The sequence below is a fragment of the Nicotiana sylvestris genome, chromosome 4 (genome assembly GCF_000393655.2).
Source record: "Nicotiana sylvestris chromosome 4, ASM39365v2, whole genome shotgun sequence".
Taxonomy (NCBI): domain Eukaryota; kingdom Viridiplantae; phylum Streptophyta; class Magnoliopsida; order Solanales; family Solanaceae; genus Nicotiana; species Nicotiana sylvestris.
Window position 1 is genome coordinate 173,174,869 of NC_091060.1, and position 14,744 is coordinate 173,189,612.

Below are 14,744 nucleotides of genomic sequence, written 5' to 3' on the forward strand. Positions count from 1 at the left end.
TTTCAACTTAAAATTTTAACACCTCCATTCTCCAGGCGGGCTCCTGACTTCAATAACTTCTTAAAAATTTAACACCTACATTCTCCAGGCGGGCTCCTGACTTCTTCAACTTAAAACTTTAACACCTCCATTCTCCAGGTGGGCTCCTAACTTCTTCTTAAAATTTTAACACCTCCATTCTCCAGGCAGGCTCCTGACTTCTTCAACTTAAAATTTTAACACCTCCATTCTCCAAGCAGGCTCCTGACTTCTTCTTAAAATTTTAACACCTCCATTCTACAGGCGGTCTCCAGACTTCTTCTTAAGATTTTAACACCTAAATTCTCCAGGCGGGCTCCTGATTTTTTCTTAAAATTTTAACACCTCCATTCTCGAAGCGGGCTCCTGACTTCTTCAACTTAAAATTTTAACACCTCCATTCTCCAGGTGGGCTCCTTACTTATTCTTAAAATTTTAACACCTCCATTCTCCAGGAGGGCTCCTGACTTCTTCAACTTAAAATTTTAACACCTCCATTCTCTAGGCGGGCTCCTGACTTCATCAACTTCTTAAAACTTTAACACCTCCATTCTCCATGTGGGATCCTAACTTCTTCTTAAAATTTTAACACCTCCATTCTCCAGGCGGGCTCCTGACTTCAAAAACTTCTTAAAACTTTAACACCTCCATTCTCCAGGCAGGCTCCTGACTTCTTCAACTTAAAATTTTAACACCTCCATTCTCCAAGCAGGCTCCTGACTTCTTCTTAAAATTTTAACACCTCCATTCTACAGGCGGGCTCCTGACTTCTTCTTAAGATTTTAACACCTAAATTCTCCAGGCGGGCTCCTGACGTTTTCTTAAAATTTTAACACCTCCATTCTCCAAGCGGGCTCCTGACTTCTACAACTTAAAATTTTAACACCTCCATTCTCTAGGTGGGCTCCTGACTTATTCTTAAAATTTTAACACCTCCATTCTCCAGGATGGCTCCTGACTTCTTCAACTTAAAATTTTAACACCTCCATTCTCTAGGCGGGCTCCTGACTTCATCAACTTCTTAAAACTTTAACACCTCCATTCTCCAGGTGGGCTCCTAACTTCTTCTTAAAATTTTAACACCTCCATTCTCCAGGCGGGCTCCTGACTTCAAAAACTTCTTAAAACTTTAACACCTCCATTCTCCAGGCGGGCTCCTGACTTCTTCAACTTAAAATTTTAACACCTCCATTCTCCAGACGGGCTCCTGACTTCTTCTTAAGATTTTAACACAACCATTATCCAGGCGGGCTCCTGACTTCTTCAACTTAAAAATTTTAACGCCTCCATTCTCTAGGCGGGCTCATGACTTATTCTTAAGATTTTAACACCTCCATTCTACAGGCGGGCTCCTGACTTCTTCAACTTAAAATTTTAACACCTCCATTCTCCAAGCGGGCTCCTGACTTCTTCAACTTAAAATTTTAACACCTCCATTCTCCAGGCGGGCTCCTAACTTCTTCTTAAAATTTTAACACCTCCATTCTCCAGGCGGGCTCCTGACTTCTTCTTAAAATTTTAACACCTCCATTCTCCAGGCGGGCTCCTGACTTCTTCAACTTAAAATTTTAACACCTCCATTCTCCAGGCGGGCTCCTGACTTCTTCTTAAAATTTTAACACCTCCATTCTCCACGCGGGTTCCTGACTTCTTCAACTTAAAATTTTAACACCTCCATTCTCCAGGCGGGCTCCTGACTTCTACTTAAAATTTTAACACCTCCATTCTCCAGGCGAGCTCCTGACTTCTTCTTAAGATTTTAACACCTCCATTCTCCAGGGGGGCTCCTGACTTCTTTTTAAAATTTTAACACCTCCATTCTCCAGGCGGGCTCCTGACTTCTTCAACTTAAAATTTTAACACCTCCATTCTCCAGGCGGGCTCCTGACTTCTTCTTAAAATTTTAACACCTCTATTATCCAGGCGGGCTCCTGACTTCTTCACCTTAAAATTTTAACACCTCCATTCTCCAGGCGGGCTCCTGACTTCTTCTTAAAATTTTAACACCTCCATTCTCTAGGCGAGCTCCTGACTTCTTCAACTTAAAATTTTAACACCTCCATTCTCCAGGCGGGCTCCTGACTTCTTCTTAAAATTTTAATACCTCCATTCTCCAGGCGGGCTCCTGACTTCTTCTTAAGATTTTAACACCTCCATTCTCCAGGCGGGCTCCTGACTTCAACAACTTCTTAAAACTTTAACACCTCCATTCTCCAGGCGGGCTCCTAACTTCTTTTTAAAATTTTAACACCTCCATTCTACAAGCGGGCTCCTGACTTCTTCAACTTAAAATTTTAACACCTCCATTCTCCAGGCGGGCTCCAGACTTCTTCTTAAAATTTTAACAACTCCATTCTTCAAGTGGGCTCCTGACTTCTTCAACTTAAAAGTTTAACACCTCATTTCTCCAGACGGGATCCTAACTTCTTCAACTTAAAATTTTAACACCTCCATTCTCCAGGCGGGCTCCTGACTTCAAAAACTTCTTAAAACTTTAACACCTCCATTCTCCAGGCGGGCTCCTGACTTGTTCTTAAAATTTTAAAACCTCCATTCTACAGGCGGGCTCCTGACTTCTTCAACTTAAAATTTTAACACCTCCATTCTCCAGGCGGGCTTCTGACTTCAAAAACTTCTTAAAACTTTAACACCTCCATTCTCCAGGCGGGCTCCTGACTTCTTCTTAAAATTTTAACACCTCCATTCTCTATGCGGGTTCCTGACTTCTTCAACTTAAAATTTAAACACCTCCATTCTCCAGGCGGGATCCTGACTTCTTCTTAAAGTTTTAACACCTCCATTCTCCAGGCGGGCTCCTGACTTCTTCAACTTAAAATTTTAACACCTCCATTCTCCAGGCGGGCTCCTGACTTCAAAAACTTCTTAAAACTTTAACACCTCCATTCTCCAGGCGGGCTCCTGACTTCTTCTTAAAATTTTAACACCTCCATTCTCTATGCGGGTTCCTGACTTCTTCAACTTAAAATTTTAACACCTCCATTCTCCAGGCGGGCTCCTGACTTCTTCTTAAAATTTTAACACCTCCATTCTTCAGGCGGGCTCCTGACTTCTTCAACTTAAAATTTTAACACCTCCATTCTCTAGGTGGGCTCCTGACTTATTCTTAAAATTTTAACACCTCCATTCTCCAAGAGGGATCCTGACTTCTTCAACTTAAAATTTTAACACCTTTATTCTCTAGGCGGGCTCCTGACTTCATCAACTTCTTAAAACTTTAACACCTCCATTCTCCAGGGGGGCTCCTAACTTCTTCAACTTAAAATTTTAACACCTCCATTCTCCAGGCGGGCTCCTGACTTCTTCTTAAAATTTTAACACCTCCATTATCCAGGCAGGCTCCTGACTTCTTCAACTTAAAATTTTAACACCTCCATTCTCCAGGCGGGCTCCTGACTTCTTCTTAAAATTTTAACACCTCCATTCTCCAGGCGGGCTCCTGACTTCATCTTAAAATTTTAATACCTCCATTCTCCAGGCGGGCTCCTGACTTCTTCTTAAGATTTTAACACCTCCATTCTCCAGGCGGGCTCCTGACTTCAACAACTTCTTAAAACTTTAACACCTCCATTCTCCAGGCGGGCTCCTAACTTCTTCTTAATATTTTAACAACTCCATTCTCCAGGCGGGCTCCTGACTTCTTCAACTTAAAAATTTTAACACCTCCTTTCTCCAGACGGGCTCCTAACTTCTTCAACTTAAAATTTTAACACCTTCATTCTCCAGGCGGGCTCCTGACTTCAAAAACTTCTTAAAACTTTAACACCTCCATTCTCCAAGCGGGCTCCTGACTTCTTCTTAAAATTTTAACACCTCCATTCTCCACGCGGGTTCCTGACTTCTTCAACTTAAAATTTTAACACCTCCATTCTCCAGGCGGGCTCCTGACTTCTTCTTAAAATTTTAACGCCTCCATTCTCCAGGAGGGCTCCTGACTTCTTCAACTTAAAATTTTAACACCTCCATTCTCTAGGCGGGCTCCTGACTTCATCAACTTCTTAAAACTTTAACACCTCCATTCTCCAGGTGGGCTCCTAACTTCTTCTTAAAATTTTAACAACTCCATTCTCCAGGCGGGCTCCTGACTTCTTCAACTTAAAATTTTAACACCTCCTTTCTCCAGGCGGGCTCCTGACTTCAAAAACTTGTTAAAACTTTAACACCTCCATTCTCCAGGCGGGTTCCTGACTTCTTCTTAATATTTTAAAACCTCCATTCTCCAGGCGGGCTCCTGACTTCTTCAACTTAAAATTTTAACACCTCCATTCTCCAGGCGGGCTCCTGACTTCAAAAACTTCTTAAAACTTTAACACCTCCATTCTCCAGGCGGGCTCCTGACTTCTTCTTAAAATTTTGACACCCCCATTCTCCACGCGGGTTCCTGACTTCAAAAACTTCTTAAAACTTTAACACCTCCATTCTCCAGGCGGGCTCCTGACTTCTTCTTAAAATTTTAACACCTCCATTCTCCAGGAGGGCTCCTGACTTCTTCAACTTAAAATTTTAACACCTCCATTCTCCAGGCGGGCTCCTGACTTCATCTTAAAATTTTAATACCTCCATTCTCCAGGCGGGCTCCTGACTTCTTCTTAAGATTTTAACACCTCCATTCTCCAGGCGGGCTCCTGACTTCAACAACTTCTTAAAACTTTAACACCTCCATTCTCCAGGCGGGCTCCTAACTTCTTCTTAAAATTTTAACAACTCCATTCTCCAGGCGGGTTCTTGACTTCTTCTTAAGATTTTAACACCTCCATTCTCCAGGCGGGCTCCTGACTTCAACAACTTCTTAAACTTTTAACACCTCCATTCTCCAGGCGGGCTTCTGACTTCAAAAACTTCTTAAAACTTTAACACCTCCATTCTCCAGGCGGGCTCCTGACTTCTTCTTAAAATTTTAACACCTCCATTCTCTATGCGGGTTCCTGACTTCTTCAACTTAAAATTTTAACACCTCTATTCTCCAGGCGGGATCCTGACTTCTTCTTAAAGTTTTAACACCTCCATTCTCCAGGCGGGCTCCTGACTTCTTCAACTTAAAATTTTAACACCTCCATTCTCCAGGCGGGCTCCTGACTTCAAAAACTTCTTAAAACTTTAACACCTCCATTCTCCAGGCGGGCTCCTGACTTCTTCTTAAAATTTTAATACCTCCATTATCCACGCGGGTTCCTGACTTCTTCAACTTAAAATTTTAACACCTCCATTCTTCAGGCGGGCTCCTGACTTCTTCTTAAAATTTTAACACCTCCATTCTTCAGGCGGGCTCCTGACTTCTTCAACTTAAAATTTTAACACCTCCATTCTCTAGGTGGGCTCCTGACTTATTCTTAAAATTTTAACACCTCCATTCTCCAGGAGGGATCCTGACTTCTTCAACTTAAAATTTTAACACCTTTATTCTCTAGGCGGGCTCCTGACTTCATCAACTTCTTAAAACTTTAACACCTCCATTCTCCAGGGGGCTCCTAACTTCTTCAACTTAAAATTTTAACACCTCCATTCTCCAGGCGGGCTCCTGACTTCAAAAACTTCTTAAAACTTTAACACCTCCATTCTCCAGGCGGGCTCCTGACTTCTTCTTAAAATTTTAACACCTCCATTCTCTATGCGGGTTCCTGACTTCTTCAACTTAAAATTTAAACACCTCCATTCTCCAGGCGGGATCCTGACTTCTTCTTAAAGTTTTAACACCTCCATTCTCCAGGCGGGCTCCTGACTTCTTCAACTTAAAATTTTAACACCTCCATTCTCCAGGCGGGCTCCTGACTTCAAAAACTTCTTAAAACTTTAACACCTCCATTCTCCAGGCGGGCTCCTGACTTCTTCTTAAAATTTTAACACCTCCATTCTCTATGCGGGTTCCTGACTTCTTCAACTTAAAATTTTAATACCTCCATTCTCCAGGCGGGCTCCTGACTTCTTCTTAAAATTTTAACACCTCCATTCTTCAGGCGGGCTCCTGACTTCTTCAACTTAAAATTTTAACACCTCCATTCTCTAGGTGGGCTCCTGACTTATTCTTAAAATTTTAACACCTCCATTCTCCAAGAGGGATCCTGACTTCTTCAACTTAAAATTTTAACACCTTTATTCTCTAGGCGGGCTCCTGACTTCATCAACTTCTTAAAACTTTAACACCTCCATTCTCCAGGGGGCTCCTAACTTCTTCAACTTAAAATTTTAACACCTCCATTCTCCAGGCGGGCTCCTGACTTCTTCTTAAAATTTTAACACCTCCATTATCCAGGCAGGCTCCTGACTTCTTCAACTTAAAATTTTAACACCTCCATTCTCCAGGCGGGCTCCTGACTTCTTCTTAAAATTTTAACACCTCCATTCTCCAGGCGGGCTCCTGACTTCATCTTAAAATTTTAATACCTCCATTCTCCAGGCGGGCTCCTGACTTCTTCTTAAGATTTTAACACCTCCATTCTCCAGGCGGGCTCCTGACTTCAACAACTTCTTAAAACTTTAACACCTCCATTCTCCAGGCGGGCTCCTAACTTCTTCTTAAAATTTTAACAACTCCATTCTCCAGGCGGGCTCCTGACTTCTTCAACTTAAAATTTTAACACCTCCTTTCTCCAGACGGGCTCCTAACTTCTTCAACTTAAAATTTTAACACCTTCATTCTCCAGGCGGGCTCCTGACTTCAAAAACTTCTTAAAACTTTAACACCTCCATTCTCCAGGCGGGCTCCTGACTTCTTCTACTTAAAATTTTAACACCTCCATTCTCCAGGCAGGCTCCTGACTTCAAAAACTTCTTAAAACTTTAACACCTCCATTCTCCAAGCGGGCTCCTGACTTCTTCTTAAAATTTTAACACCTCCATTCTCCACGCGGGTTCCTGACTTCTTCAACTTAAAATTTTAACACCTCCATTCTCCAGGCGGGCTCCTGACTTCTTCTTAAAATTTTAACGCCTCCATTCTCCAGGAGGGCTCCTGACTTCTTCAACTTAAAATTTTAACACCTCCATTCTCTAGGCGGGCTCCTGACTTCATCAACTTCTTAAAACTTTAACACCTCCATTCTCCAGGTGGGCTCCTAACTTCTTCTTAAAATTTTAACAACTCCATTCTCCAGGCGGGCTCCTGACTTCTTCAACTTAAAATTTTAACACCTCCTTTCTCCAGGCGGGCTCCTGACTTCAAAAACTTGTTAAAACTTTAACACCTCCATTCTCCAGGCGGGTTCCTGACTTCTTCTTAATATTTTAAAACCTCCATTCTCCAGGCGGGCTCCTGACTTCTTCAACTTAAAATTTTAACACCTCCATTCTCCAGGCGGGCTCCTGACTTCAAAAACTTCTTAAAACTTTAACACCTCCATTCTCCAGGCGGGCTCCTGACTTCTTCTTAAAATTTTGACACCCCCATTCTCCACGCGGGTTCCTGACTTCAAAAACTTCTTAAAACTTTAACACCTCCATTCTCCAGGCGGGCTCCTGACTTCTTCTTAAAATTTTAACACCTCCATTCTCCAGGAGGGCTCCTGACTTCTTCAACTTAAAATTTTAACACCTCCATTCTCCAGGCGGGCTCCTGACTTCATCTTAAAATTTTAATACCTCCATTCTCCAGGCGGGCTCCTGACTTCTTCTTAAGATTTTAACACCTCCATTCTCCAGGCGGGCTCCTGACTTCAACAACTTCTTAAAACTTTAACACCTCCATTCTCCAGGCGGGCTCCTAACTTCTTCTTAAAATTTTAACAACTCCATTCTCCAGGCGGGTTCTTGACTTCTTCTTAAGATTTTAACACCTCCATTCTCCAGGCGGGCTCCTGACTTCAACAACTTCTTAAACTTTTAACACCTCCATTCTCCAGGCGGGCTTCTGACTTCAAAAACTTCTTAAAACTTTAACACCTCCATTCTCCAGGCGGGCTCCTGACTTCTTCTTAAAATTTTAACACCTCCATTCTCTATGCGGGTTCCTGACTTCTTCAACTTAAAATTTTAACACCTCTATTCTCCAGGCGGGATCCTGACTTCTTCTTAAAGTTTTAACACCTCCATTCTCCAGGCGGGCTCCTGACTTCTTCAACTTAAAATTTTAACACCTCCATTCTCCAGGCGGGCTCCTGACTTCAAAAACTTCTTAAAACTTTAACACCTCCATTCTCCAGGCGGGCTCCTGACTTCTTCTTAAAATTTTAATACCTCCATTATCCACGCGGGTTCCTGACTTCTTCAACTTAAAATTTTAACACCTCCATTCTTCAGGCGGGCTCCTGACTTCTTCTTAAAATTTTAACACCTCCATTCTTCAGGCGGGCTCCTGACTTCTTCAACTTAAAATTTTAACACCTCCATTCTCTAGGTGGGCTCCTGACTTATTCTTAAAATTTTAACACCTCCATTCTCCAGGAGGGATCCTGACTTCTTCAACTTAAAATTTTAACACCTTTATTCTCTAGGCGGGCTCCTGACTTCATCAACTTCTTAAAACTTTAACACCTCCATTCTCCAGGGGGCTCCTAACTTCTTCAACTTAAAATTTTAACACCTCCATTCTCCAGGCGGGCTCCTGACTTCAAAAACTTCTTAGAACTTTAACACCTCCATTCTCCAGGCGGGCTCCTGACTTCTTCTTAAAATTTTGACACCCCCATTCTCCACGCGGGTTCCTGACTTAAAAAACTTCTTAAAACTTTAACACCTCCATTCTCCAGGCGGGCTCCTGACTTCTTCTTAAAATTTTAACACCTCCATTCTCCAGGAGGCTCCTGACTTCTTCAACTTAAAATTTTAACACCTCCATTCTCCAGGCGGGCTCCTGACTTCATCTTAAAATTTTAATACCTCCATTCTCCAGGCGGGCTCCTGACTTCTTCTTAAGATTTTAACACCTCCATTCTCCAGGCGGGCTCCTGACTTCAACAACTTCTTAAAACTTTAACACCTCCATTCTCCAGGCGGGCTCCTAACTTCTTCTTAAAATTTTAACAACTCCATTCTCCAGGCGGGCTCCTGACTTCTTCAACTTAAAATTTTAACACCTCCTTTCTCCAGACGGGCTCCTAACTTCTTCAACTTAAAATTTTAACACCTCCATTATCCAGGCGGGCTCCTGACTTCAAAAACTTCTTAAAACTTTAACACCTCCATTCTCCAGGCGGGCTCCTGACTTCTTCTTAAAATTTTAAAACCTCCATTATCCAGGCGGGCTCCTGACTTCTTAAACTTAAAATTTTAACACCTCCATTCTCTAGGCGGGCTCCTGACTTCATCAACTTCTTAAAACTTTAACACCTCCATTCTCCAGGTGGGCTCCTAACTTCTTCTTAAAATTTTAACACCTCCATTCTCTAGGCGGGCTCCTGACTTCTTCAACTTAAAATTTTAACACCTCCATTCTCCAGGCGGGCTCCTGACTTCAACAACTTCTTAAAACTTTAACACCTCCATTCTCCAGGCGGGCTCCTGACTTCTTCTTAAAATTTTAACACCCCCATTCTCCAGGAGGGCTCCTGACTTCTTCAACTTAAAATTTTAACACCTCCATTCTCTAGGCGGGCTCCTGACTTCATCAACTTCTTAAAACTTTAACACCTCCATTCTCCAGGTGGGCTCCTAACTTCTTCTTAAAATTTTAACAACTCCATTCTCCAGGCGGGCTCCTGACTTCTTCAACTTAAAATTTTAACACCTCCTTTCTCCAGGCGGGCTCCTGAATTCAAAAACTTCTTAAAACTTTAACACCTCCATTCTCCAGGCGGGTTCCTGACTTCTTCTTAAAATTTTAAAACCTCCATTCTCCAGGCGGGCTCCTGACTTCTTCAACTTAAAATTTTAACACCTCCATTCTCCAGGCGGGCTCCTGACTTCAAAAACTTCTTAAAACTTTAACGCCTCCATTCTCCAGGCGGGCTCCTGACTTCTTCTTAAAATTTTGACACCCCCATTCTCCACGCGGGTTCCTGACTTCAAAAACTTCTTAAAACTTTAACACCTCCATTCTCCAGGCGGGCTCCTGACTTCTTCTTAAAATTTTAACACCTCCATTCTCCAGGAGGGCTCCTGACTTCTTCAACTTAAAATTTTAACACCTCCATTCTCCAGGTGGGCTCCTAACTTATTCTTAAAATTTTAACACCTCCATTCTCCAGGAGGTCTCCTGACTTCTTCAACTTATAATTTTATCACCTCCATTCTCTAGGCGGGCTCCTGACTTCATCAACTTCTTAAAACTTTAACACCTCCATTCTCCAGGCGGGCTTCTGACTTCTTCTTAAAATTTTAACACCTCCATTCTCCAGGCGGGTTCTTGACTTCTTCTTATGATTTTAACACCTCCATTCTCCAGGCGGGCTCCTGACTTCAACAACTTCTTAAACTTTTAACACCTCCATTCTCCAGGCGGGCTCCTGACTTCTTCATAAAATTTTAACACCTCCATTCTCCAAACGGGCTCCTGACTTCTACAACTTAAAATTTTAACACCTCCATTCTCCAGGCGGGCTCGACTTCTTCTTAAAATTTTAACACCTCCATTCTCCAGGCGGGCTCCTGACTTTTTCAACTTAACCTCCATTCTCCAGGCGGGCTCCTGACTTCTTCAACTTAAAATTTTAACACCTCCTTTCTCCAGGCGGGCTCCTGACTTATTCTTAAAATTTTAACACCTCCATTATCCAGGCGGGCTCCTGACTTCTTCAACTTAAAATTTTAACACCTCCATTCTCCAGACGGGCTCCTAACTTCTTTTTAAAATTTTAACATCTCCATTCTCCAGGGGGGCTCCTGACTTCTTCTTATGATTTTAACACCTTCATTCTCCAGGCGGGCTCCTGACTTCAACAACTTCTTAAAACTTTATCACCTCCATTCTCCAGGCGGTCTCCTGACTTCTTCTTAAAATTTTAACACCTCCATTCTACAGGCGGGCTCGACTTCTTCTTAAAATTTTAACACCTCCATTCTCTAGGCGGGCTCCTGACTTCTTCAACTTAACCTCCATTCTCCAGGCGGGCTCCTGACTTCTTCAACTTAACCTTCATTCTCCACGCGGGTTCCTGACTTCTTCAACTTAAAATTTTAACACCTCCATTCTCCAGGCGGGTTCCTAACTTCTTCTTAAGATTTTAACACCTCCATTCTCCCGGCGGACTCCTGACTTCAACAACTTCTTAAAACTTTAACACCTCCATTCTCCAGGCGGGCTCCTGACTTCTTCTTAAAATTTTAACACCTTCATTCTCCAAGCGGGTTCCTGACTTCTACAACTTAAAATTTTAACACCTCCATTCTCCAGGCAGGCTCGACTTCTTCTTAAAATTTTAAAACCTCCATTCTCCAGGCGGGCTCCTCACTTCTTCAACTTAACCTCCATTCTCCAGGCGGGCTCCTGACTTTTTCAACTTAAAATTTTAACACCTCCTTTCTCCAGGAGGGCTCCTGACTTCTTCTTAAAATTTTAACACCTCCATTCTCCAGGCGGGCTCCTTTTTTATTCAACTTAAAATTTTAACACCTCCATTCTCCACGCGGGTTCCTGATTTCTTCAACTTAAAATTTTAACACCTCCATTCTCCAGGCGGGCTCGACTTCTTCTTAAAATTTTAACACCTCCATTCTCCAGGCGGGCTCCTGACTTCTTCAACTTAACCTCCATTCTCTAGGCGGGCTCCTGACTTCTTCAACTTAAAATTTTAACACCTCCTTTCTCCAGGCGGGCTCCTGACTTATTCTTAAAATTTTAACACCTCCATTATCCAGGCGGGCTCCTCACTTCTTCAACATAAAATTTTAACACCTCCATTCTCCAGACGGGCTCCTGACTTCTTTTTATAATTTTAAGATCTCCATTCTCCAGGCGGGCTCCTGACTTCATCTTAAGATTTTAACACCTCCATTCTCCAGGCGGGCTCCTGACTTCAACAACTTCTTAAAACTTTATCACCTCCATTCTCCAGGCGGGCTCCTGACTTCTTCTTAAAATTTTAACACCTCCATTCTACAGGCGGGCTCGACTTCTTCTTAAAATTTTAACACCTCCATTCTCCAGGCGGGCTCCTGACTTCTTCAACTTAATCTCCATTCTCCAGGCGGGCTCCTGACTTCTTCAACTTAACCTCCATTCTCCACGCAGGTTCCTGACTTCTTCAACTTATAATTTTAACACCTCCATTCTCTAGGCGGGTTCCTAACTTCTTCTTAAGATTTTAACACCTCCATTCTCCAGGCAGGCTCGACTTCTTCTTAAAATTTTAACACCTCCATTCTCCAGGCGGGCTCCTCACTTCTTCAACTTAACCTCCATTCTCCAGGCGGGCTCCTGACTTTTTCAACTTAAAATTTTAACACCTCCTTTCTCCAGGAGGGCTCGTGACTTCTTCTTAAAATTTTAACACCTCCATTCTCCATGCGGGCTCCTGACTTCTTCAACTTAAAATTTTAACACCTCCATTCTCCAGGCGGGCTCCTGACTTCTTCTTAAAATTTTAACACCCCCATTCTCCAGGAGGGCTCCTGACTTCTTCAACTTAAAATTTTAACACCTCCATTCTCTAGGCGGGCTCCTGACTTCATCAACTTCTTAAAACTTTAACACCTCCATTCTCCAGGTGGGCTCCTAACTTCTTCTTAAAATTTTAACAACTCCATTCTCCAGGCGGGCTCCTGACTTCTTCAACTTAAAATTTTAACACCTCCTTTCTCCAGGCGGGCTCCTGAATTCAAAAACTTCTTAAAACTTTAACACCTCCATTCTCCAGGCGGGTTCCTGACTTCTTCTTAAAATTTTAAAACCTCCATTCTCCAGGCGGGCTCCTGACTTCTTCAACTTAAAATTTTAACACCTCCATTCTCCAGGCGGGCTCCTGACTTCAAAAACTTCTTAAAACTTTAACACCTCCATTCTCCAGGCGGCCTCCTGACTTCTTCTTAAAATTTTAACACCTCTATTCTCCAGGCGGGTTCCTGACTTCTTCAACTTATAACTTTAACACCTCCATACTCCAGGCGGGCTCCTGACTTCTTCTTAAAATTTTAACACCTCCATTCTCCAAGCAGGCTCCTGACTTCTTCAACTTAAAATTTTAACAACTCCATTCTCTAGGCGGGCTCCTGACTTATTCTTAAATTTTAACACCTCCATTCTCCAGGCGGGATCCCGATTTCAACAACTTCTTAAAACTTTAACACCTCCATTCTCCAGGTGGGCTCCTGACTTCTTCAACTTAAAATTTTAACACCTTCATTCTCCAGGCGGGCTCCTGACTTCTTCTTAATATTTTAACACCTCCATTCTTTAGGCGTGATCCTGACTTCTTCAACTTAAAATTTTAACACCTTCATTCTCCAGGCGGGCTCCTGACTTCTTCTTAAGATTTTAACACCTCCATTCTCCAGGCGGGCTCCTGACTTCAACAACTTCTTAAAACTTTAACACCTCCATTCTCCAGGCGGGCTCCTGAGTTCTACTTAAAATTTTAACACCTTCATTCTCCAAGCGGGCTCCTGACTTCTTCAACTTAAAATTTTAACACCTCCATTCTTCAGGCGGGCTCCTGACTTCTTCTTAAAATTTTAACACCTCCATTCTTCAGGCGGGCTCCTGACTTCTTCTTAAGGTTTTAACACCTCCATTCTCGAGGAGGGCTCCTGACTTCTTTAACTTAAAATTTTAACACCTCCATTCTCTAGGCGGGCTCCTGACTTCATCAACTTCTTAAAACTTTAACACCTCCATTCTCCAGGTGGGCTCCTAACTTCTTCTTAAAATTTTAACACCTCCATTCTCCAGGCGGGCTCCTGACTTCTTCAACTTAAAATTTTAACACCTCTATTCTTCAGGCGGGCTCCTGATTTCTTCTTAAAATTTTAACACCTCCATTCTCCAGGCGGGTTCCTGACTTCTTCAACTTAAAATTTTAACACCTCCATTCTCCAGGTGGGCTCCTGACTTCAAAAACTTCTTAAAACTTTAACACCTCCATTCTCCAGACGGGCTTCTGACTTTTTCTTAAAATTTTAACACCTCCATTCTCCAGGCAGGTTCCTGACTTCTTCTTAAGATTTTAACACCTCCATTCTCTAGGCGGGCTCCTTACTTCAAAAACTTCTTAAAACTTTAACACCTCCATTCTCCAGGCGGGTTACTGACTTCTTCAACTTAAATTTTAACACCTCCATTCTCCAAGAGGGCTCCTGACTTCTTCAACTTAATATTTTAACACCTCCATTCTCTAGGCGGGCTCCTGACTTCATCAACTTCTTAAAATTTTAACACCTCCATTCTCCAAGCAGGCTCCTGACTTCTTCAACTTAAAATTTTAACAACTCCATTCTCTAGGCGGGCTCCTGACTTATTCTTAAAATTTTAACACCTCCATTCTCCAGGCGGGATCCCGATTTCAACAACTTCTTAAAACTTTAACACCTCCATTCTCCAGGTGGGCACCTGACTTCTTCAACTTAAAATTTTAACACCTCCATTCTCTAGGCGGGCTCCTGACTTCAACAACTTCTTAAAACTTTAACACCTCCATTCTCCAGGCGGGCTCCTTAATTCTTCTTAAAATTTTAACACCTCCATTCTCCAAGCGGGCTCCTGACTTCTACAACTTAAAATTCTAACACCTCCATTCTCCAGGCGGGCTCGACTTCTTCTTAAAATTTTAACACCTCCATTCTCCAGGCGGGCTCCTGACTTCTTCTTAAAATTTTAACACCTCCATTCTCCAGGCGGGCTCCTG